At 50.7% G+C, this 23,903-nt stretch overlaps 1 protein-coding gene across 2 annotated transcripts in view; it reads right to left on the bottom strand.

The window, feature by feature from the left end:
- LOC141172872 (opioid-binding protein/cell adhesion molecule homolog) overlaps positions 1–23,903 on the bottom strand; it is a 218,955-nt gene that overhangs the window by 37,249 nt on the left and 157,803 nt on the right. The gene's annotated exons all lie outside the window — the stretch shown is intronic.

Genomic DNA, 23,903 nt, shown 5'->3' with positions numbered 1-23,903 from the left:
GAACAGGAGGAGTACTGCCAGAGCCCTGCAAAATGACCTCCAGCAGGCCACAAATGTGCATGTGTCTGCACAAACGGTTAGAAACCGACTCCATGAGGGTGGTATGAGGGCCCGACGTCCACAGAAGGGGGTTGTGCTCACAGCCCAACACCGTGCAGGACGCTTGGCATTTGCCACAGAACACCAGGATTGGCAAAGTCGCCACTGGCGCCCTGTGCTCTTCACAGATGAAAGCAGGTTCGCCCTGAGCACATGTGACAGAGTCTGGAGACGCCGTGGAGAGCGATCTGCTGCCTGCAACATCCTTCAGCATGACCGGTTTGGCAGTGGGTCAGTAATGGTGTGGGGTGGCATTTCTTTGGAGGGCCGCACAGCCCTCCATGTGCGGGCCAGAGGTAGCCTGACTGCCATTAGGTACCGAGATGAGATCCTCAGACCCCTTGTGAGACCATATGCTGGTGCGGTTGGCCCTGGGTTCCTCCTAATGCAGGACAATGCCAGACCTCATGTGGCTGGAGTGTGCCAGCAGTTCCTGCAAGATGAAGGCATTGAAGCTATGGACTGGCCCGCCCGTTCCCCAGACCTGAATCCGATTGAGCACATCTGGGACATCATGTCTCACTCCATCCACCAACGTCACGTTGCACCACAGACTGTCCAGGAGTTGGCGGATGCTTTAGTCCAGGTCTGGGAGGAGATCCCACAGGAGACCATCCGCAACCTCATCAGGAGCATGCCCAGGCGTTGTAGGGAGGTCATACAGGCACGTGGAGGCCACACACAATACTCAGCCTCATCAGGAGCATGCCCAGGCGTTGTAGGGAGGTCATACAGGCACGTGGAGGCCACACACAATACTCAGCCTCATCAGGAGCATGCCCAGGCGTTGTAGGGAGGTCATACAGGCACGTGGAGGTCACACACAATACTCAGCCTCATCAGGAGCATGCCCAGGCGTTGTAGGGAGGTCATACAGGCACGTGGAGGCCACACACAATACTCAGCCTCATCAGGAGCATGCCCAGGCGTTGTAGGGAGGTCATACAGGCACGTGGAGGCCACACACAATACTCAGCCTCATCAGGAGCATGCCCAGGTGTTGTAGGGAGGTCATAAAGGCACGTGGAGGCCACACACAATACTCAGCCTCATTGTGACTTGTTTTAAGGACATTACATCAAAGTTGGATCAGCCTGTAGTGGGTTTTTCCACTTTAATTTTGGGGGTGACTCCAAATCCAGGCCTCCATTGGTTAATAAATGTGATTTCCATTGATGATTTTTGTGTGATTTAGTTGTCAGCACATTCAACTTTGTACAGAACAAAGTATTCAATGAGAAGATTCCATTCATTCACATCTGAGTAAGACCCAGAAGGAGTTTAGGGAATGCAGTCTCATGTGCTTTACAGAAACCTGGCTGCATGAGGAGGTCCCAGATTCATGTGTCTCGGTACCAGGGTTTCAAATGGTTCGGGCTGATAGAGAGAGAGTTAGATGCGGCAAGAAAAAAGGTGGAGGAGTGATACTCTACATTAACAACAGATGGTGCAATCAGGGGCATGTAACTGTTAAGGAGAAACATTGCTCCCCAAATATTGAACTGTTAGCAGTGGGCCTCAGGCCTTACTATCTGCCTAGAGAATTCACTCTTGTTATTGTAGTTGTGATGTATATACCACCATGTGCGAACCCAGAGGCTGCTGGGGATGTGTTGTCAGGGGTGAGGGCCCGGCTTCAGACTAAACACCCAAACTCTCTAACTGTAATTTCTGGGGATTTCAATCGAGTAAAGATCTCATCTGCAATACCAAAGTTCTATCAATATGTCAAATGTCCTACACGGGACAACAACACACTGGCTCTCCTCTTTGCTAATGTTAAGAATGCTTATTCATCGGCTGCATTACCCCCCCTGGGGAAATCTGACCACAACCTCATACTATTGTCTCCTGCTTACCAACCAGACGTCCGCAAACAACCAGTGACAATTAAAAAGATAAGGAAGTGGTGTCCAGCAGCAGAGGAGGCGTTACAAGACTGCTTTGATTGTACAGACTGGGAGGTGTTGTGTACCATGAAAGAGAATTGTGATGTTAATGAGATTACTGGCAGAGTTACTGATTACATCAACTTCTGTATGGACATTGTAGTTCCTGTTCAAGAGATTCGGTGTTATGCAAACAATAAGCCATGGATTACAAAAGAGTTGAAACATTTACTAAACATGAAAAAACTGGCTTTTAAAAGGAAGGACAAGGACGCATTGAAAATTATACAGCGAGACCTAAAGGGGTAAATTAAGATTGCCCGTGAGGCATTCAGAGTTAAATTAGAAAATCAATTTGCACAAAAAAGCTCCAGAGAGGTGTGGGCTGGAATGAAACTAGTGACTGGGTTTAAGGCAAGGTCGGAGCAGGGGGGTGGTGGACTTAGAATGGCTAATGAAATGAATGAGTTCTTCAATAGATTCAGCAATAAAGGTGCGGTAGCAGCAGGGAAGGGGGAGGAGGCCGGGGAACAACTAGCTAAATTAACAGGGGGTGAAATAGATCATTTCTCGGTCTCCAAAAATGACCTGAGGGACCAGTTTAGTAAGCTGGCCATTGGCAAAGCAGCAGGGCCTGACGGTCTCAGTCCACGTGTCCTCAGAGTGTGTGCAAATGAGTTGTGTACTGTCTTCCAGCATCTCTTTAACCAGAGCTTACAATCAAAGAGAGTACCAGTGCTATGGAAGACTTCCTGCCTGGTGCCGGTTCCCAAGACTACCTTCCCGGCTTCCCCGGGGGACTATAGACCGGTGGCCTTAACATCGCATGCGATGAAGTCCTTGGAGAGAATAGTACTTGCTCACTTGTGTCAGAGGGTGATGGCGCATACTGATGCTCTTCAGTTTGCGTACCGGCAGGGACTGGGGGTGGACGATGCTGTAGCGTCTCTGCTACAAACAGTACATTCCTTTTTGGACAATGATGGAACCACAGTGCGTGCTTTGTTCTTTGATTTCTCTAGTGCGTTCAACACATTACAGCCACTCTTACTGCGTGGAAAGTTGATTAAAATGGCGGTGGATGAGGGACTTGTGAATTGGATAATTGACTACCTGTCGGATAGGCCACAGTTTGTTAGGTGGGGGACGGCTACATCAGATAGTGTACTGAGCAGTGTCGGAGCCCCGCAGGGAACAGTGCTGTCGCCATTCCTCTTTACATTGTACACAGCTGACTTTCAGTATAAATCAGACCGTTGTCACCTCCAGAAGTACTCGGATGACTCTGTGATAGTTGGCGGTATTGGGAAGGACCAGGATGAAGAGGAATATAGAAGAGTGGTTGCGGACTTTGTAGTATGGTGCCAGGCTAACCATCTAGAACTAAATGTTAAGAAAACCAGGGAGTTGGTGATGAGCTATGGAAGGTGCAAGAAGGTATGCCTACCTGTTACCATTGACGGTCAGGATGTGGAGATGGTGGACAGTTTCAAATATTTGGGGGTTTACCTGGATAGCAAGCTAGACTGGAAGTGCCACATGGAGAAGGTCTACAAGAAGGGGATGAGTAGATTGTACTTCCTAAGGAAGTTAAGGTCTTTTAATGTGTGTGGCAAAATGCTTGAGGTGTTCTACCAATCCATTGTGGCTAGTGCCACCTTTGCGGCAATAATTTGCTGGGTAACAGTGTGCGTGTTGCTGACGCCAACAAGCTCAACAAACTTATAAAGAAGGCTAGCGCGACGGTGGGCCTACAGCTTGGGACTTTTGAAGAGGTGGTAGAGGATAGGATTAAGAAGAAGTGCAGAGCTATAATGGGCAACAACACACACCCGCTTTATGAACTGTTTGCGAAACAGAAGAGCACATTCAGCAATCGCCTAATACAACTAAGGTGTAAAAAGGAAAAATACAGGAGATCGTTTGTTCCAACAGCTATGGCGGTGTTTAACAAATGTCTGAAAAGCAATGTCTAAAGCATTCCAAATGTTATGTTATCATATGTGTCATGTTTGAGATCTGTGTTCTGCTGCTGTGATACCGCAATTTCCTCCGGGATAAATAAAGTATATCTTATCTTATCTAGGAGGGGTTATTTCAGGGGTCCCTTTAGTTTTTTGAGCAGTGTATATATCCACAGCTCCTCCCTGTAGTCACATGCTCTATATATACTATATATCCACAGCTCCTCTCTGTAGTCACACGCTCTGTATATACTATATATCCACAGCTCCTCTCTGTAGTCACACGCTCTGCATATACTATATATCCACAGCTCCTCTCTGTAGTCACACGCTCTGTATATACTATATATCCACAGCTCCTCTCTGTAGTCACACGCTCTGTATATACTATATATCCACAGCTCCCCTCTGTAGTCACACGCTCTGTATATACTATATATCCACAGCTCCTCTCTGTAGTCACACGCTCTGTATATACTATATATCCACAGCTCCTCTCTGTAGTCACACGCTCTGTATATACTATATATCCACAGCTCCTCTCTGTAGTCACACGCTCTGTATATACTATATATCCACAGCTCCTCTCTGTAGTCACACGCTCTGTATATACTATATATCCACAGCTCCTCTCTGTAGTCACACGCTCTGTATATACTATATATCCACAGCTCCTCTCTGTAGTCACACGCTCTGCATATACTATATATCCACAGCTCCTCTCTGTAGTCACACGCTCTGTATATACTATATATCCACAGCTCCTCTTCTGTAGTCACACGCTCTGTATAAACTATATATCCACAGCTCCCCTTCTGTAGTCACACGCTCTGTATAAACTATATATCCACAGCTCCTCTCTGTAGTCACACGCTCTGTATATACTATATATCCACAGCTCCTCTGTAGTCACACACTCTGTATATACTATATATCCACAGCTCCTCTGTGTAGTCACACGCTCTGTATATACTATATATCCACAGCTCCTCTCTGTAGTCACACGCTCTGTATATACTATATATCTACAGCTCCTCTCTATAGTCACACGCTCTGTATATACTATATATCCACAGCTCCTCTGTAGTCACACGCTCTGTATATACTATATATCCACAGCTCCTCTCTGTAGTCACACGCTCTGTATATACTATATATCCACAGCTCCTCTGTAGTCACACGCTCTGTATATACTATATATCCACAGCTCCTCCCTGTAGTCACACGCTCTGTATATACTATATATCCACAGCTCCACTCTGTAGTCACATGCTCTGTATATACTATATATCCACAGCTCCTCTCTGTATATACTATATATCCACAGCTCCTCTTTGTAGTCACACGCTTTGTATATACTATATATCCACAGCTCCTCTTTGTAGTCACACGCTCTGTATATACTATATATCCACAGCTCCCCTTCTGTAGTCACACGCTCTGTATATACTATATATCCACAGCTCCTCTCTGTAGTCACACGCTCTGTATATACTATATATCCACAACTCCTCTCTGTAGTCACACGCTCTGTATATACTATATATCCACAGCTCCTCTCTGTAGTCACACGCTCTGCATATACTATATATCCACAGCTCCTCTCTGTAGTCACACGCTCTGTATATACTATATATCCACAGCTCCTCTCTGTATATACTATATATCCACAGCTCCTCTTTGTAGTCACACGCTCTGTATATACTATATATCCACAGCTCCCCTTCTGTAGTCACACGCTCTGTATATACTATATATCCACAGCTCCTCTCTGTAGTCACACGCTCTGTATATACTATATATCCACAGCTCCTCTGTAGTCACACGTTCTGTATATACTATATATCCACAGCTCCTCTGTAGTCACACACTCTGTATATACTATATATCCACAGCTCCTCTCTGTAGTCACATGCTCTGTATATACTATATATCCACAGCTCCTCTCTGTAGTCACACGCTCTGTATATACTATATATCTACAGCTCCTCTCTGTAGTCACACGCTCTGTATATACTATATATCCACAGCTCCTCTGTAGTCACACGCTCTGTATACACTATATATCCACAGCTCCTCTCTGTAGTCACACGCTCTGTATATACTATATATCCACAGCTCCTCTGTAGTCACACGTTCTGTATATACTATATATCCACAGCTCCTCTGTAGTCACACACTCTGTATATACTATATATCCACAGCTCCTCTCTGTAGTCACACGCTCTGTATATACTATATATCCACAGCTCCTCTCTGTAGTCACACGCTCTGTATATACTATATATCCACAGCTCCTCTCTGTAGTCACACGCTCTGTATATACTATATATCCACAGCTCCTGTGTAGTCACACGTTCTGTATATACTATATATCCACAGCTCCTCTCTGTATATACTATATATCCACAGCTCCTCTTTGTAGTCACACGCTCTGTATATACTATATATCCACAGCTCCCCTTCTGTAGTCACACGCTCTGTATAAACTATATATCCACAGCTCCTCTCTGTAGTCACACGCTCTGTATATACTATATATCCACAGCTCCTCTCTGTAGTCACACGCTCTGTATATACTATATATCCACAGCTCCTGTGTAGTCACACGTTCTGTATATACTATATATCCACAGCTCCTCTGTAGTCACACACTCTGTATATACTATATATCCACAGCTCCTCTGTAGTCACACGCTCTGTATATACTATATATATACAGCTCCTCTCTGTAGTCACACGCTCTGTATATACTATATATCCACAGCTCCTCTCTGTAGTCACACGCTCTTTATATACTATATATCCACAGCTCCTCTCTGTAGTCACACGCTCTGTATACACTATATATCCACAGCTCCTCTCTGTAGTCACACGCTCTGTATACACTATATATCCACAGCTCCTCTCTGTAGTCACACGCTCTGTATATACTATATATCCACAGCTCCTCTCTGTAGTCACACGCTCTGTATATACTATATATCCACAGCTCCTCTCTGTAGTCACACGCTCTGTATATACTATATATCCACAGCTCCTCTCTGTAGTCACACGCTCTGTATATACTATATATCCACAGCTCCCTGTAGTCACACGCTCTGTATATACTATATATCCACAGCTCCTCTCTGTAGTCACACGCTCTGTATATACTATATATCCACAGCTCCTCCCTGTATATACTATATATCCACAGCTCCTCTCTGTAGTCACACGCTCTGTATATACTATATATCCACAGCTCCTCTCTGTAGTCACACGCTCTGTATATACTATATATCCACAGCTCCTCTCTGTAGTCACACGCTCTGTATATACTATATATCCACAGCTCCTCTCTGTAGTCACACGCTCTGTATATACTATATATCCACAGCTCCTCTCTGTAGTCACACGCTCTTTATATACTATATATCCACAGCTCCTCTCTGTAGTCACACGCTCTGTATACACTATATATCCACAGCTCCTCTCTGTAGTCACACGCTCTGTATACACTATATATCCACAGCTCTTCTCTGTAGTCACACGCTCTGTATACACTATATATCCACAGCTCCTCTCTGTAGTCACACGCTCTGTATACACTATATATCCACAGCTCCTCTCTGTAGTCACACGCTCTGTATACACTATATATCCACAGCTCCTCTCTGTAGTCACACGCTCTGTATATACTATATATCCACAGCTCCTCTCTGTAGTCACACGCTCTGTATATACTATATATCCACAGCTCCTCTCTGTAGTCACACGCTCTGTATATACTATATATCCACAGCTCCTCTCTGTATATACTATATATCCACAGCTCCTCCCTGTAGTCACACGCTCTGTATATACTATATATCCACAGCTCCTCTCTGTAGTCACACGCTCTGTATATACTATATATCCACAGCTCCTCCCTGTATATACTATATATCCACAGCTCCTCTCTGTAGTCACACGCTCTGTATATACTATATATCCACAGCTCCTCTCTGTAGTCACACGCTCTGTATATACTATATATCCACAGCTCCTCTCTGTAGTCACACGCTCTGTATATACTATATATCCACAGCTCCTCTCTGTAGTCACACGCTCTGTATATACTATATATCCACAGCTCCTCTCTGTAGTCACACGCTCTGTATATACTATATATCCACAGCTCCTCTCTGTAGTCACACGCTCTGTATATACTATATATCCACAGCTCCTCTCTGTAGTCACACGCTCTGTATACACTATATATCCACAGCTCCTCTCTGTAGTCACACGCTCTGTATACACTATATATCCACAGCTCCTCTCTGTAGTCACACGCTCTGTATATACTATATATCCACAGCTCCTCTGTAGTCACACGCTCTGTATATACTATATATCCACAGCTCCTCCCTGTAGTCACATGCTCTATATATACTATATATCCACAGCTCCTCTCTGTATATATTGTATATCCACAGCTCCTCTCTGTATATACTATATATCTACAGCTCCCCCTCTGTAGTCACACGCTCTGTATATACTATATATCTATAGCTCCCCCTCTGTAGTCACACGCTCTGTATATACTATATATCCACAGCTCCTCTCTGTAGTCACACGCTCTGTATACACTATATATCCACAGCTCCTCTCTGTAGTCACACGCTCTGTATATACTATATATCCACAGCTCCTCTGTAGTCAAACGCTCTGTATATACTATATATCCACAGCTCCTCTCTGTAGTCACACGCTCTGCATATACTATACAGTGCCTACAAGTAGTATTCAACCCCCTGCAGATTTAGCTGGTTGACACATGCGGAATTAACTTGGCATTGTGACATTTGTACTGTAGATCAGCCTGGAAGTGGGAAATGCACTGCAGCAAATTTTGCTTTTGTTTTTTTTTTTGTTTGTTTTTTTTTTAAAACGTTAAAAGTTAATTCAGAGTGTCATTTATTATTCAACCCCTCAAACCACAAGAATTCACGTGAAGTCATTATCGGTCTTTACTCCTCTTTGGTCAGACCTCATCTGGAATACTGTGTACAGTTTTGGGCACCACATTTTAAAAAAGACATAGACAAACTGGAGCAAGTTCAGAGAAGAGAGACCAGAATGGTGACTGGTCTGCAAACCATGTCCTATGAGGAACGGTTGCAGGATTTGGGAATGTTTAGCTTGCAAAAAAGAAGACTGAGAGGAGACTTAATAGCTGTCTACAAATATGTCAAGGGCTGTCACATTGTAGAAGGATCATCTTTATTCTCATTTGCACAAGGAAAGACTAGAAGCAATGGGATGAAACTAAATGGGAGAAGACACAGATTAGATATTAGAAAAAACTTTTTGACAGTTAGGGTGATTAATGAGTGGAACAGGCTGCCACGAGAGGTGGTGAGTTCCCCTTCAATGGACGTCTTCAAACAGAGGCTGGACAGACATCTGTCTGAGATGATCTAGTGAATCCTGCTTTGAGCAGGGGGTTGGACCAGATGACCCAGGAGGTCCCTTCCAACTCTACCATTCTATGATTCTATGATTCTAATTCTGTTTGGTCCCCCTAAAGTATTAAGAAGTAGTTCAGGCACCAAGAATAATGAGCTTCACATGTGTGGATTAAAGATCTCTTTTGCCAGCCTTTTCTGACTATTTAAGACCCTCCCCAAACTTGTGAACAGCACTCAGACATGGTCAACATGGGAAAGACAAAGGAGCATTCCAAGGCCATCAGAGACAGAGGGTCACAAGGCTGGCAAGGGGTACAAAACCCTTTCCAAGGAGTTGGGCCTACCTGTCTCCACTGTTGGGAGCATCATCCGTAAGTGGAAGGCTTATGGAACTACTGTTAGCCTTCCACGGCCAGGACAGCCTTTGAAAGTGTCCTCCCGTGCCGAGGCCAGGCTTGTCCGAAGAGTCAAGGCTAACCCAAGGACAACAAGAAAGGAGCTCCGGGAAGATCTCATGGCAGTGGGGACATTGGTTTCAGTCAATACCATAAGTAACGTACTCCACCGCAATGGTCTCCGTTCCAGACGAGCCCATAAGGTACCTTTACTTTCAAAGCGTCATGTCAAGGCTCGTCTACAGTTTGCTCATGATCACTTGGAGGACTCTGAGACAGACTGGTTCAAGGTTCTATGGTCTGATGAGACCAAGATCGAGATCTTTGGTGCCAACCACACACGTGACGTTTGGAGACTGGATGGCACTGCATACGACCCCAAGAATACCATCCCTACAGTCAAGCATGGTGGTGGCAGCATCATGCTGTGGGGCTGTTTCTCTGCCAAGGGGCCTGGCCATCTGGTCCGCATCCATGGGAAGATGGATAGCACGGCCTACCTGGAGATTTTGGCCAAGAACCTCCGCTCCTCCATCAAGGATCTTAAGATGGGTCGTAATTTCATCTTCCAACAAGACAACGACCCAAAGCACACAGCCAAGAAAACCAAGGCCTGGTTCAATAGGGAAAAAGTCAAGGTGTTGGAGTGGCCTAGTCAGTCTCCTGACCTTAACCCAATTGAAAACTTGTGAAAGGAGCTCAAGAATAAAGTCCACATGAGACACCCAAAGAACCTAGATAACTTGGAGAAGATCTGATGGAGGAGTGGGCCAAGATAACTCCACAGACCTGTGCCGGCCTGATCAGGTCTTATAAAAGACGATTATTAGCTGTAATTGCAAACAAGGGTTATTCCACAAAATATTAAACATAGGGGTTGTATAATAATTGACCCACACTTTTATGTTTAAAATTTAATAAAATTCAACTGAGCAACATAACTTTTTGGTTTGTAAGATTTATGCTTCTGTTCATAAAACCTACTCTCGTTTGCAGTTTGAAGGCTCTAACTTATTTACATCTTATCAAACCAGCTAAATCTGCAGGGGGTTGAATACTACTTGTAGGCACTGTATATCCACAGCTTCTCTGTAGTCACACGCTCTGTATATACTATATATCCACAGCTCCTCTCTGTAGTCACACTCTCTGTATATACTATATATCCACAGCTCCTCTGTAGTCACACGCTCTGTATATACTATATATCCACAGCTCCTCTCTGTAGTCACACGGTCTGTATATACTATATATCCACAGCTCCTCCCTGCAGTCACATGCTCTATATATACTATTGTGACGATACAGAGTAAAATTTTAATTATTCCAGACATACTTTCTGATGGCAAGAGCAGCATACCTTTATTTTTATGTTGACTCTTTAATCTCTGTTCTTCTTTAGTTGATTAACACAGACTATTATTTGTATAACCCTGAATGTTATCTGCTCTTTGATTCTGAAACAATGATGTGTATTTACAAGAGCCCATGTGATACCAACTATGTACCGTATTTTTCAGACTATAAGATGCACTTTTTTCATCCAAAATTGTGTAGGAAAATGGGAGGTGTGTCTTATCGTCCGAATGTTTGGGGGGTATATATATATATATATATATATATATACACACACACATACGGTGTGGGGGCAGCTGGGGCTGGGCACAGGAGGCAGCAGCCGCCTGCTGCAGCCTACACTGTCCCAGCTGCTAAAGAAAATGATTATTCACAGCTCCCCATGCCCAGGGGCGCGGGGAGCAGTGAATATTCATTCTCCCCAATAGAGGCACACAGTGTATCCGCAGCGCGGCTCCTGCTGCTGCCGGGCGATCGCGTGTGCCCTCTATTAAAAGGCATGAATATTCACCCCCTCTCCATGCCAATGGGCGTGGGTGGTGAATATTCATGCCCTTTAATAGCGGGCAGACGCGATCGCCCGGCAGCAGCAGGAGCCGTGCTGCGGCTAAGCTGTGTGGCGGCTATTAAGGCGCATTAAGTCACTGCTCCCCGCACACACAGTCCTGGCGTGGGGAGCAGTGACTTCCAGCAGCTGATCTCTCCTTGTAAGATGTGCATGGCAGTGACGCCATGCGCGGCTCACATGGCGAGATCAGTGTGGGCAGACAGGACGCAGCGCTGGAGGAGAGAGAAGAAAGGTGGGTAGGAGTGTTTATTTTATATGCAGCAGGATGGGGATTAGGGGGACCATGCATACCAAGATAAGGATGAGGGGGGGGCATCATGCATACCAGTATAAGGATGAGGGGGCCATACATACCAGGATAAGGATGAGGGGGATCATACATACAAGGATAAGGATGAAGGGGCCATACATACCAGGAAGAGGGGGGGGGCATCATGCATACCAGGATAAGGATGGGAGGATCTTACATACCAGGATAAGGATGAGGGGGATCATGCATACCAGGACAAGGATGAGGGGGGCCATGCATACCAGGACAAGGATGAGGGGGGCCATGCATACCAGGACAAGGATGAGGGGGGCCATGCATACCAGGACAAGGATGAGGTGGGCCATGCATACCAGGACAAGGATGAGGGGGGCCATGCATACCAGGACAAGGATGAGGGGGGCCATGCATACCAGGACAAGGATGAGGGGGATCATGCATACCAGGATAAGGATGAGGGGGGCCATGCATACCAGTATAAGGATGAGGGGACCATACATACAAGAATAAGAATGAAGGGGCCATACATACCAGAATAAGGATGAGGGGGGCCATCATGCATACCATGATAAGGATGGGGGGATCATACATACCAGAATAAGGATGAGGGGTGCCATACATACCAGAATAAGGATGAGGGGTGCCATGCATACCAGAATAAGGATGAGGGGTGCCATGCCTACCAGAATAAAGATGAGGGGTGCCATGCATAAAAGGATAGGAATGGGGGGTGCCATGCATACCAGGATAGGAATGAGGGGTATCATGCATTCCAGGATAGGAATGAGGGGTGCCATGCATACTAGGATAGGGATGAGAGGTGCCATGCCTACCAGGATAGGGATGAGGGGGGCCATGCCTACCAGGATAGGGATGAGGGGGGGCATGCCTACCAGGATAGGGATGAGGGGGGCCATGCCTACCAGGATGAGGGGTGTCAATTCTGCAGAGGAACTGCGGATATATAGTATATACAGACCATGTGACTACAGAGAGGGACCTTGATTTCCAAATGAAATGCAAAATTTACTTTCATCTGAAAACACCTTGGACCACTGAGAACAGTCCAGGTCTTCTTCTCCTTGTCCCAGGTAAGACGCTTCTGGCGTTGTCTATTGGTCATGAGTGGCTTGACACAAGGAATGCGACACTTGTAGCCCATGTCCTGGATACGTCTGTGTGTGGTGGCTCTTGAAGCAATGACTCCAGCAGCAGTCCGCTCCTTGTGAATGTCCCCCACATGTGTGAATGGCCTTTTCTTAACAATCCATTCCAGGCTGCGGTTATCCCGGTTGCTTGTGCACCTTTTTCTACCACACTTTTTCCTTCCACTCAACCTTCCATTAATATGCTTGGATACAGCACTGTGTGAACAGCCAGCTTCTTTAGTAATGACCTTTTGTGGCTTACCCTCCTTGTGGAGTGTGTCAATGACTGCCTTCTGGAAATCTGTCAAATCAGTAGTCTTCCCCATGATTGTGGAGCCTACTGAAACAGACTAAGGGACCTTTTTAAACGCTTAGGAAGCCTTTGCAAGTGTTTTTTATTATTCTAATTTACTGAGACTTTTGTGTTTTCATTGGCTGTAAGCCATAATCATCAACATTAACAGAAATAAACACGTGAAATAGATCACTCTGTGTGTAATGACGCTATATAATAGATCTCTCTGCGTGTAATGACTCTATATAATAGATCTCTCTGCGTGTAATGACTCTATATAATAGATCTCTCTGCGTGTAATGACTCTATATAATAGATCTCTCTGCGTGTAATGACTCTATATAATAGATCCCTCTGTGTGTAATGACTCTATATAATAGATCCCTCTGTGTGTAATGACTCTATATAATAGATCCCTCTGCGTGTAATGACTCTATATAATAGATCCCTCTGCGTGTAATGACTCTATATAATAGATCCCTCTGCGTGTAATGACTATATAATAGATCCCTGTGTGTAATGACTCTATATAATAGATCCCTCTGTGTGTAATGACTATATAATAGATCCCTCTGTGTGTAATGACTCTATATAATAGATCCCTGTGTGTGTAATGACTCTATATAATAGATCCCTGTGTGTAATGACTCTATATAATAGATCGCTCTGCGTGTAATGACTCTATATAATAGATCTCTCTGCGTGTAATGACTCTATATAATAGATCCCTCTGCGTGTAATGACTCTATATAATAGATCCCTCTGCGTGTAATGACTCTATATAATAGATCCCTCTGCGTGTAATGACTCTATATAATAGATCCCTCTGCGTGTAATGACTCTATATAATAGATCCCTCTGCGTGTAATGACTCTATATAATAGATCCCTCTGCGTGTAATGACTATATAATAGATCCCTCTGCGTGTAATGACTCTATATAATAGATCCCTCTGCGTGTAATGACTATATAATAGATCCCTCTGTGTGTAATGACTCTATATAATAGATCCCTCTGTGTGTAATGACTCTATATAATAGATCCCTCTGTGTGTAATGACTATATAATAGATCCCTCTGTGTGTAATGACTCTATATAATAGATCCCTCTGTGTGTAATGACTCTATATAATAGATCCCTCTGTGTGTAATGACTCTATATAATAGATCCCTGTGTGTAATGACTCTATATAATAGATCCCTCTGCGTGTAATGACTATATAATAGATCGCTCTGCGTGTAATGACTCTATATAATAGATCCCTCTGTGTGTAATGACTCTATAATAGATCCCTCTGTGTGTAATGACTCTATATAATAGATCCCTCTGTGTGTAATGACTATATAATAGATCACTGCATGTAATGACTCTATATAATAGATTCCTCTGTGTGTAATGACTATATAATAGATCCCTCTGTGTGTAATGACTCTACATAATAGATCCCTCTGTGTGTAATGACTATATAATAGATCCCTCTGTGTGTAATGACTCTATATAATAGATCCCTCTGTGTGTAATGACTGACTATATAATAGATCCCTCTGTGTGTAATGACTCTATATATAATAGATCCCTCTGTGTGTAATGACTCTATATATAATAGATCCCTCTGTGTGTAATGACTCTACATAATAGATCCCTCTGTGTGTAATGACTCTATATAATATAGGAGTTTCACTTTTTGGATTGAAGTGTTGAGGGAGGGCAGCTATGACCCTTCACGGTTGACCAAGTGAGTGTCAAATTATGTTACAAGGTTGATTGCAATCAGGGAACCAGATGAAGACAGAGCTCTGTATGGGAGGATTCGAGAATCTCTAATCCAGTTTATTTCTACTTAGCATTATATATTGTTTTGAGTATATCAATAGCCAATCACCTACAGCCATACTACAGGCTTAAACCAATGTTAGTACAATTATTATGGAAACACACATATGGTCATATTATCGTTAATTCCGTGCATGATGGAAAGTTACAAGGTTACACATCCCGGCTCAGACTAGTCAGATAACAGGAGCGGGGGGGTCTCAGAATGTTCTTGAGAGAAAAGGTTCCTGTGAGAAAATTGCATGTGAAGCAATTGCATCTGCCGCTCTCTTTGGCATAAAGAGCTAATGAAAACGAGCCTCAGTGAGCATCCCCCCCATTGCTATTATTCAGACCCCCAGGTGTAAGCATTGTAGGGTTAATGTTGTCCTGAAGTGCAGTCTTCAACCTGGAAAAATTGGTCTTTTTAAAATTCAGAGTTTTTTCATCCCCACGTAAGTCGGTTTTTTGCAGTGTGAGCAAAGTGAAATGACATTGTGGTGTCTGGTCCCACGGTTTTTATGAAGCGACATTTCCATCAAGCTCGGCATGGTTACAAGTGACCAGATGATCCTCATTTATAGGATCTTCCAAACTACACTGTGTACATTGGCTTCTAAGAGAACATTTCTGCGATCCCCACAGTCCAGGTTCAGAGATAAGCGGGCAGTGGCCACCACCCCTCCCGCAGCCACCGCCCCTCCCGCAGCCTCCGCCCCTCCCGCAGCCTCCGCCCCTCCCGCAGCCTCCGCCCCTCCCGCAGCCTCCGCCCCTCCTGCAGCCCCCGCCCCTCCCGCAGTCTCCGCTCCTCCCCCAGCCTCCACCCCCCCCGCAGCCTTCGCCTCTCCCGCAGCCTCCACTTCCCCGCAGCCACCTCCCCTCCCGCAGCCTCCGCCCCCTCGCAGCCACCTCCCCTCCTGCAGCCTCCGCCCCCTCGCAGCCACCTCCCCTCCCGCAGCCTCCGCCCCTCCCGCAGCCTGCAGCCCCCGCCCCTCCCGCAGCCTCCACTTCCCCGCAGCCACCTCACCTCCCGCAGCCTCCGCCCCCTCGCAGCCACCTCCCCTCCCGCAGCCTCCGCCCCCTCGCAGCCACCTCCCCTCCCGCAGCCTCCGCGCAGCCTGCAGCCCCCGCCCCTCCCGCAGCCTCCACTTCCCCGCAGCCACCTCACCTCCCGCAGCCTCCACTTCCCCGCAGCCACCTCCCCTCCCGCAGCCACCTCCCCTCCCGCAGCCTCCACCCCTCCCGCAGCCTCCACTTCCCCGCAGCCACCTCCCCTCCCGCAGCCTCCACCCCTCCCGCAGCCTCCACTTCCCCGCAGCCACCTCCCCTCCCGCAGCCACCTCCCCTCCCGCAGCCTCCGCCCCCTCGCAGCCACCTCCCCTCCCGCAGCCTGCAGCCCCCGCCCCTCCCGCAGCCTCCGCCCCTCCCACAGCCTCCTCACCTCCCGCAGCCTCCACTTCCCCGCAGCCACCTCCTCCCGCAGCCACCTCCCCTCCCGCAGCCTCCACCCCTCCCGCAGCCTCCACTTCCCCGCAGCCACCTCCCCTCCCGCAGCCTCCACCCCTCCCGCAGCCTCCACTTCCCCGCAGCCACCTCCCCTCCCACAGCCTCCGCCCCCTCGCAGCCACCTCCCCTCCCGCAGCCTCCGCCCCTCCCGCAGCCTGCAGCCCCCGCCCCTCCCACAGCCTCCACTTCCCCGCAGCCACCTCACCTCCCGCAGCCTCCACCCCCCGAAGCCTCCACTTCCCCGCAGCCACCTCCCCTCCCGCAGCCACCTCCCCTCCCGCAGCCTCCACCCCTCCCGCAGCCTCCACTTCCCCGCAGCCACCTCCCCTCCCGCAGCCTCCACTTCCCTGCAGCCACCTCCCCTCCCGCAGCCTCCACTTCCTCGCAGCCTCCGCCCCTGCCCCGCCCGCAGCCTCCACTTCCCCGCAGCCACCTCCCCTCCCGCAGCCTCCGCCCCTGCCGCAGCCTCCACCCCCCGCAGCCACCACCCCTCCCGCAGCCCCCGTTCCTCCCGCAGCCCCCGCCCCTGCCGCAGCCTCCACCCCCCGCAGCCTCCGCTCCTCCCGCAGCCCCTGCCGCAGCCACCGCCCCTCCCGCAGCCCCGGCTCCTTCCGCAGCCTCCACCCCTCCCGCAGCCTCCGCCCCTCCCGCAGCCTCTACTCTGCACTCCCGTGACCCAGGTTTGGCATTTCATATTGATCAGGGTTAAGCTCTTGTTGTGCCGTGTACAGATCTGCCCTCCATGCGCACCAGGAGCAGACTGAGTCCGTGCACTTTCCAGGCTGTGACTTTAGGGCTGCGCATGCTCCACTCAATAACTCACATTGGCGCGTCAGGAACTTTCAGTCTTTGCAGCACAAATGTTTATTTAAAGCCAGGTAATATGCTTTTCACGCTGGGATTAGCTCTCCTGCTCTTAAGCGCCGCAGGTTTCCCGAAGTGGTGAATTAAAGGACACGAAATTGATGGAACTGCAGATCAGTAAGAGGCGCCTCCGCAAACCAAGAAAACAACATGTTCTGCGGCCATCTAAATAAACGGAACCAAAATCCTCATCAGAACGACTCAGTCCAATACCACACCAGGACCGAGCAGAGGACCACAAGGACCGACCACAGCAGGACAGAGCAGAGCACCACCAGGACCGACCACACCAGGACCGAGCAGGAGAGCACCAGGACCGACCACACCAGGACCGAGCAGAGGAGCACCAGGACCGACCACACCAGGACCGAGCAGAGGAGCACCAGGACCGAGCAGCAGAGCACCAGGACCGAGCAGAGGACCACCAGGACCGAGCAGCAGAGCACCAGGACCGAGCAGAGGACCACCAGGACCGAGCACACCAGGACCGAGCAGAGGAGCACCAGGCCCGACCACACCAGGACCGAGCAGCGGAGCACCAGGACAGACCACACCAGGACCGAGCAGAGGACCACCAGGACCGACCACACCAGGACCGAGCAGAGGAGCACCAGGCCCGACCACACCAGGACCGAGCAGAGGAGCACCAGGACCGACCACACCAGGACCGAGCAGAGGACCACCAGGACCGAGCAGCGGAGCACCAGGACCGACCACACCAGGACCGAGCAGAGGACCACAGGACCGACCACACCAGGACCGAGCAGAGGAGCACCAGGACCGAGCAGCAGAGCACCAGGACCGAGCAGAGGACCACCAGGACCGAGCACACCAGGGCCGAGCAGCGGAGCACCAGGACCGACCACACCAGGACCGAGCAGAGGAGCACCAGGACCGACCACACCAGGACCGAGCAGCAGAGCACCAGGACCGAGCAGCAGAGCACCAGGACCGAGCAGCAGAGCACCAGGACCGAGCAGAGGACCACCAGGACCGAGCACACCAGGACCGAGCAGAGGAGCACCAGGCCCGAGCAGCGGAGCACCAGGACCGACCACACCAGGACCGAGCAGAGGACCACCAGGACCGACCACACCAGGACCGAGCAGAGGAGCACCAGGCCCGACCACACCAGGACCGAGCAGAGGAGCACCAGGACCGACCACACCAGGACCGAGCAGAGGACCACCAGGACCGACCACACCAGGACCGAGCAGCGGAGCACCAGGACCGACCACACCAGGACCGAGCAGAGGACCACCAGGACCGACCACACCAGGACCGAGCAGAGCACCAGGACCGACCACACCAGGACCGAGCAGCGGAGCACCAGGACCGACCACACCAGGACCGAGGCACCAGGACCGACCACACCAGGACCGAGTAGAGGAGCACCAGGACTGACCACACCAGGACCAAGCAGAGGAGCACCAGGACCGAGCAGAGGACCACCAGGACCGAGCACACCAGGACCGAGCAGAGGAGCACCAGGCCCGAGCAGCGGAGCACCAGGACCGACCACACCAGGACCGAGCAGAGGACCACCAGGACCGAGCACACCAGGACCGAGCAGAGGAGCACCAGGCCCGACCACACCAGGACCGAGCAGCGGAGCACCAGGACCGACCACACCAGGACCGAGCAGAGGACCACCAGGACCGACCACACCAGGACCGAGCAGAGGAGCACCAGGCCCGACCACACCAGGACCGAGCAGAGGAGCACCAGGACCGACCACACCAGGACCGAGCAGAGGACCACCAGGACCGACCACACCAGGACCGAGCAGCGGAGCACCAGGACCGACCACACCAGGACCGAGCAGAGGACCACCAGGACCGAGCAGCAGAGCACCAGGACCGAGCAGAGGACCACCAGGACAGAGCACACCAGGGCCGAGCAGCGGAGCACCAGGACCGACCACACCAGGACCGAGCAGAGGAGCACCAGGACCGACCACACCAGGACCGAGCAGAGGAGCACCAGGACCGAGCAGCAGAGCACCAGGACCGAGCAGCAGAGCACCAGGACCGAGCAGAGGACCACCAGGACCGACCACACCAGGACCGAGCAGAGGAGCACCAGGCCCGACCACACCAGGACCGAGCAGCGGAGCACCAGGACCGACCACACCAGGACCGAGCAGAGGACCACCAGGACCGACCACACCAGGACCGAGCAGAGGAGCACCAGGCCCGACCACACCAGGACCGAGCAGAGGAGCACCAGGACCGACCACACCAGGACCGAGCAGAGGACCACCAGGACCGACCACACCAGGACCGAGCAGCGGAGCACCAGGACCGACCACACCAGGACCGAGCAGAGGACCACCAGGACCGACCACACCAGGACCGAGCAGAGGAGCACCAGGCCCGATCACACCAGGACCGAGCAGCGGAGCACCAGGACCGACCACACCAGGACCGAGCAGAGGAGCACCAGGACCGACCACACCAGGACCGAGCAGAGGAGCACCAGGACAGACCACACCAGGACCGAGCAGAGGAGCACCAGGACCGACCACACCAGGACCGAGGCACCAGGACCGACCACACCAGGACCGAGTAGAGGAGCACCAGGACTGACCACACCAGGACCAAGCAGAGGAGCACCAGGACCGACCACACCAGGACCGAGCAGCAGAGCACCAGGACCGAGCAGAGGACCACCAGGACCGACCACACCAGGACCGAGCAGAGGAGCACCAGGCCCGACCACACCAGGACCAAGCAGCGGAGCACCAGGACTGACCACACCAGGACCGAGCAGAGGAGCACCAGGACCGACCACACCAGGACCGAGCAGAGGAGCACCAGGACCGACCACTCCAGGACCGAGCAGAGGAGCACCAGGACCGACCACACCAGGACCGAGCAGAGGAGCACCAGGACCGAGCAGCAGAGCACCAGGACCGAGCAGAGGACCACCAGGACCGAGCACACCAGGACCGAGCAGCAGAGCACCTGGACCAACCACACCAGGACCGAGCAGAGGAGCACCAGGACCGAGCAGCGGAGAACCAGGACCGACCACACCAGGACCGAGCATACCAGGACCGAGCAGAGGAGCACCAGGACCGACCACACCAGGACCGAGCAGAGGAGCACCAGGACCGAGCAGAGGACCACCAGGACCGAGCAGTAGAGCACCAGGACCGAGCAGTAGAGCACCAGGACTGAGCACACTAGGACCGAGCAGCGGAGCACCTGGACCAACCACACTAGGACCGAGCAGAGGAGCACCAGGACCAACCACACTAGGACCGAGCAGAGGAGCACCAGGACCAACCACACCAGGACCGAGCAGAGGAGCACCAGGACCGAGCAGCGGAGCACCAGGACCGACCACACCAGGACCGAGCAGAGGAGCACCAGGACCTACCACACCAGGACCGAGCACCAGGACCAACCACTAGTATTGAGCGAGTATGTTCTATTAACCCTTTCTCAGAGTATGCTTGGCCGAGCTCCGAGTATTTACAGCTGCTCGGTGATATGGTTGAATCGCTCCCGTGTGCATGATTTGCAACTATTTGACAGTTTTATTACATAGGAGGAATGAATGTCTATTTCTTACACATTCCTCACATGTAATAAAACTGTCAAACAGTTGCAAATCATGCACACGGGAGCGATTCAACCATATCACCGAGCAGCTGTAAATACTCGGAGCTCGGCCCGAGCATACTCAGACAGAACATACTCGCTCATCTCTACCAACCACACCAGAACCCAGCAGCAGAGCACCAGGACCGAGCAGCAGAGGAGCACCAGGACTGACCACACCAGGACCGAGCAGCAGAGCACCAGGACCGAGCAGAGGACCACCAGGGCCGACCACACCAGGACCAAGCAGCAGAGCACCAGGAACTGGCCCGGACACCACTTCTAGAAGAGAACATCTAAGCATACAAACTAAAGGTTGTATCTATGAGCAGATCATGGCCAGAACCATGTGATGAAAGTCCCACATCTTCACCTGCTGGACACACAGAAATAAAGAAGAATCTGCAGAATATTCTGTGACTGTTTCTTATTAACTATCACAGTCCAGATATGGGGATGCAGCAGGGGATGCAGCAGGGGACGCAGCAGAGGATGCAGCAAGGGATGCAGCAGGGGATGCAGCAGGGGATGCAGCAGGGGACGCAGCAGAGGACGCAGCAGGGGACGCAGCAGGGGACGCAGCAGAGGACGCAGCAGGGGACGCAGCAGGGGACGCAGCAGGGGACGCAGCAGAGGACGCAGCAGAGGACGCAGCAGGGGACGCAGCAGGGGACGCAGCAGGGGACGCAGCAGAGGACGCAGCAGGGGACGCAGCAGGGGACGCAGCAGGGGACGCAGCAGGGGACGCAGCAGGGGACGCAGCAGGGGACGCAGCAGGGGACGCAGCAGGGGATGCAGCAGGGGATGCAGCCTGAGGGCCAGAAGCAGGAGACCTCATCTCCATTCGTGGTGCAGTCAGCGCGACAATGTGCAGAGAGCAGAGGAAAGCAGCGAGTGCAGCCAGCGAAGGGGCGATCCAGGAGCCGGAGGATTAACTGGCATTATACTAAATTCATTAACACCAAGCAAAAATCGATCGGCTGTTTCCGATATCCTGCTCTCCGCCAATGGATTAGTACAATGTGAGAAAAGCTTATGTGCAGCAGCTGCTATAGATCCTGTGCAGCTTCCTCCCTGCCGGGGGCGCTGTATAAATACTGGTGACAGCAGAAACGCGTAGCCTAGGCTTTTATGGACAGATAATACACTGCTCAAAACAATAAAGGGACCCCTGAAATCCCCCCTCCTAGATGTGAATGATGAAATCTTCCCATTGAATACTTTGTTCTGTATAAGCTGAATGTGCTGACAACAAAATCACCCAAAAATCATCAACGGAAATCACATTTATTAACCAATGGAGGCCTGGATGTGGAGTCACCCCCAAAATTAAAGTGGAAAAACCCACTACAGGCCGATCCAACTGATGTAATGTCCTTAAAACAAGTCACAATGAGGCTGAGTATTGTGTGTGGCCTCCACGTGCCTGTATGACCTCCCTACAACGCCTGGGCATGCTCCTGATGAGGCTGAGTATTGTGTGTGGCCTCCACGTGCCTGTATGACCTCCCTACAACGCCTGGGCATGCTCCTGATGAGGCTGAGTATTGTGTGTGGCCTCCACGTGCCTGTATGACCTCCCTACAACGCCTGGGCATGCTCCTGATGAGGCTGAGTATTGTGTGTGGCCTCCACGTGCCTGTATGACCTCCCTACAACGCCTGGGCATGCTCCTGATGAGGCTGAGTATTGTGTGTGGTCTCCACGTGCCTGTATGACCTCCCTACAACGTCTGGGCATGCTCCTGATGAGGCTGAGTATTGTGTGTGGCCTCCACGTGCCTGTATGACCTCCCTACAACGCCTGGGCATGCTCCTGATGAGGCTGAGTATTGTGTGTGGCCTCCACGTGCCTGTATGACCTCCCTACAACGCCTGGGCATGCTCCTGATGAGGCTGAGTATTGTGTGTGGCCTCCACGTGCCTGTATGACCTCCCTACAATGCCTGGGCATGCTCCTGATGAGGCTGAGTATTGTGTGTGGCCTCCACGTGCCTGTATGACCTCCCTACAACGCCTGGGCATGCTCCTGATGAGGCTGAGTATTGTGTGTGGCCTCCACGTGCCTGTATGACCTCCCTACAACGCCTGGGCATGCTCCTGATGAGGCTGAGTATTGTGTGTGGCCTCCACGTGCCTGTATGACCTCCCTACAACGCCTGGGCATGCTCCTGATGAGGCTGAGTATTGTGTGTGGCCTCCACGTGCCTGTATGACCTCCCTACAACGCCTGGGCATGCTCCTGATGAGGCTGAGTATTGTGTGTGGCCTCCACGTGCCTGTATGACCTCCCTACAATGCCTGGGCATGCTCCTGATGAGGCTGAGTATTGTGTGTGGCCTCCACGTGCCTGTATGACCTCCCTACAACGCCTGGGCATGCTCCTGATGAGGCTGAGTATTGTGTGTGGCCTCCACGTGCCTGTATGACCTCCCTACAACGCCTGGGCATGCTCCTGATGAGGCTGAGTATTGTGTGTGGCCTCCACGTGCCTGTATGACTTCCCTACAACGCCTGGGCATGCTCCTGATGAGGCTGAGTATTGTGTGTGGCCTCCACGTGCCTGTATGACTTCCCTACAACGCCTGGGCATGCTCCTGATGAGGCTGAGTATTGTGTGTGGTCTCCACGTGCCTGTATGACCTCCCTACAACGCCTGGGCATGCTGCTGATGAGGCTGAGTATTGTGTGTGGCCTCAA

The sequence above is a fragment of the Phyllobates terribilis genome, unplaced genomic scaffold (genome assembly GCF_046119375.1).
Source record: "Phyllobates terribilis strain yellow unplaced genomic scaffold, ASM4611937v1 Scaffold_12__6_contigs__length_324123572, whole genome shotgun sequence".
In the NCBI taxonomy this organism is placed as follows: domain Eukaryota; kingdom Metazoa; phylum Chordata; class Amphibia; order Anura; family Dendrobatidae; genus Phyllobates; species Phyllobates terribilis.
Note: the sequence above shows the minus strand (reverse complement) of the source record. Positions and strands in the feature narration are given on the sequence as shown.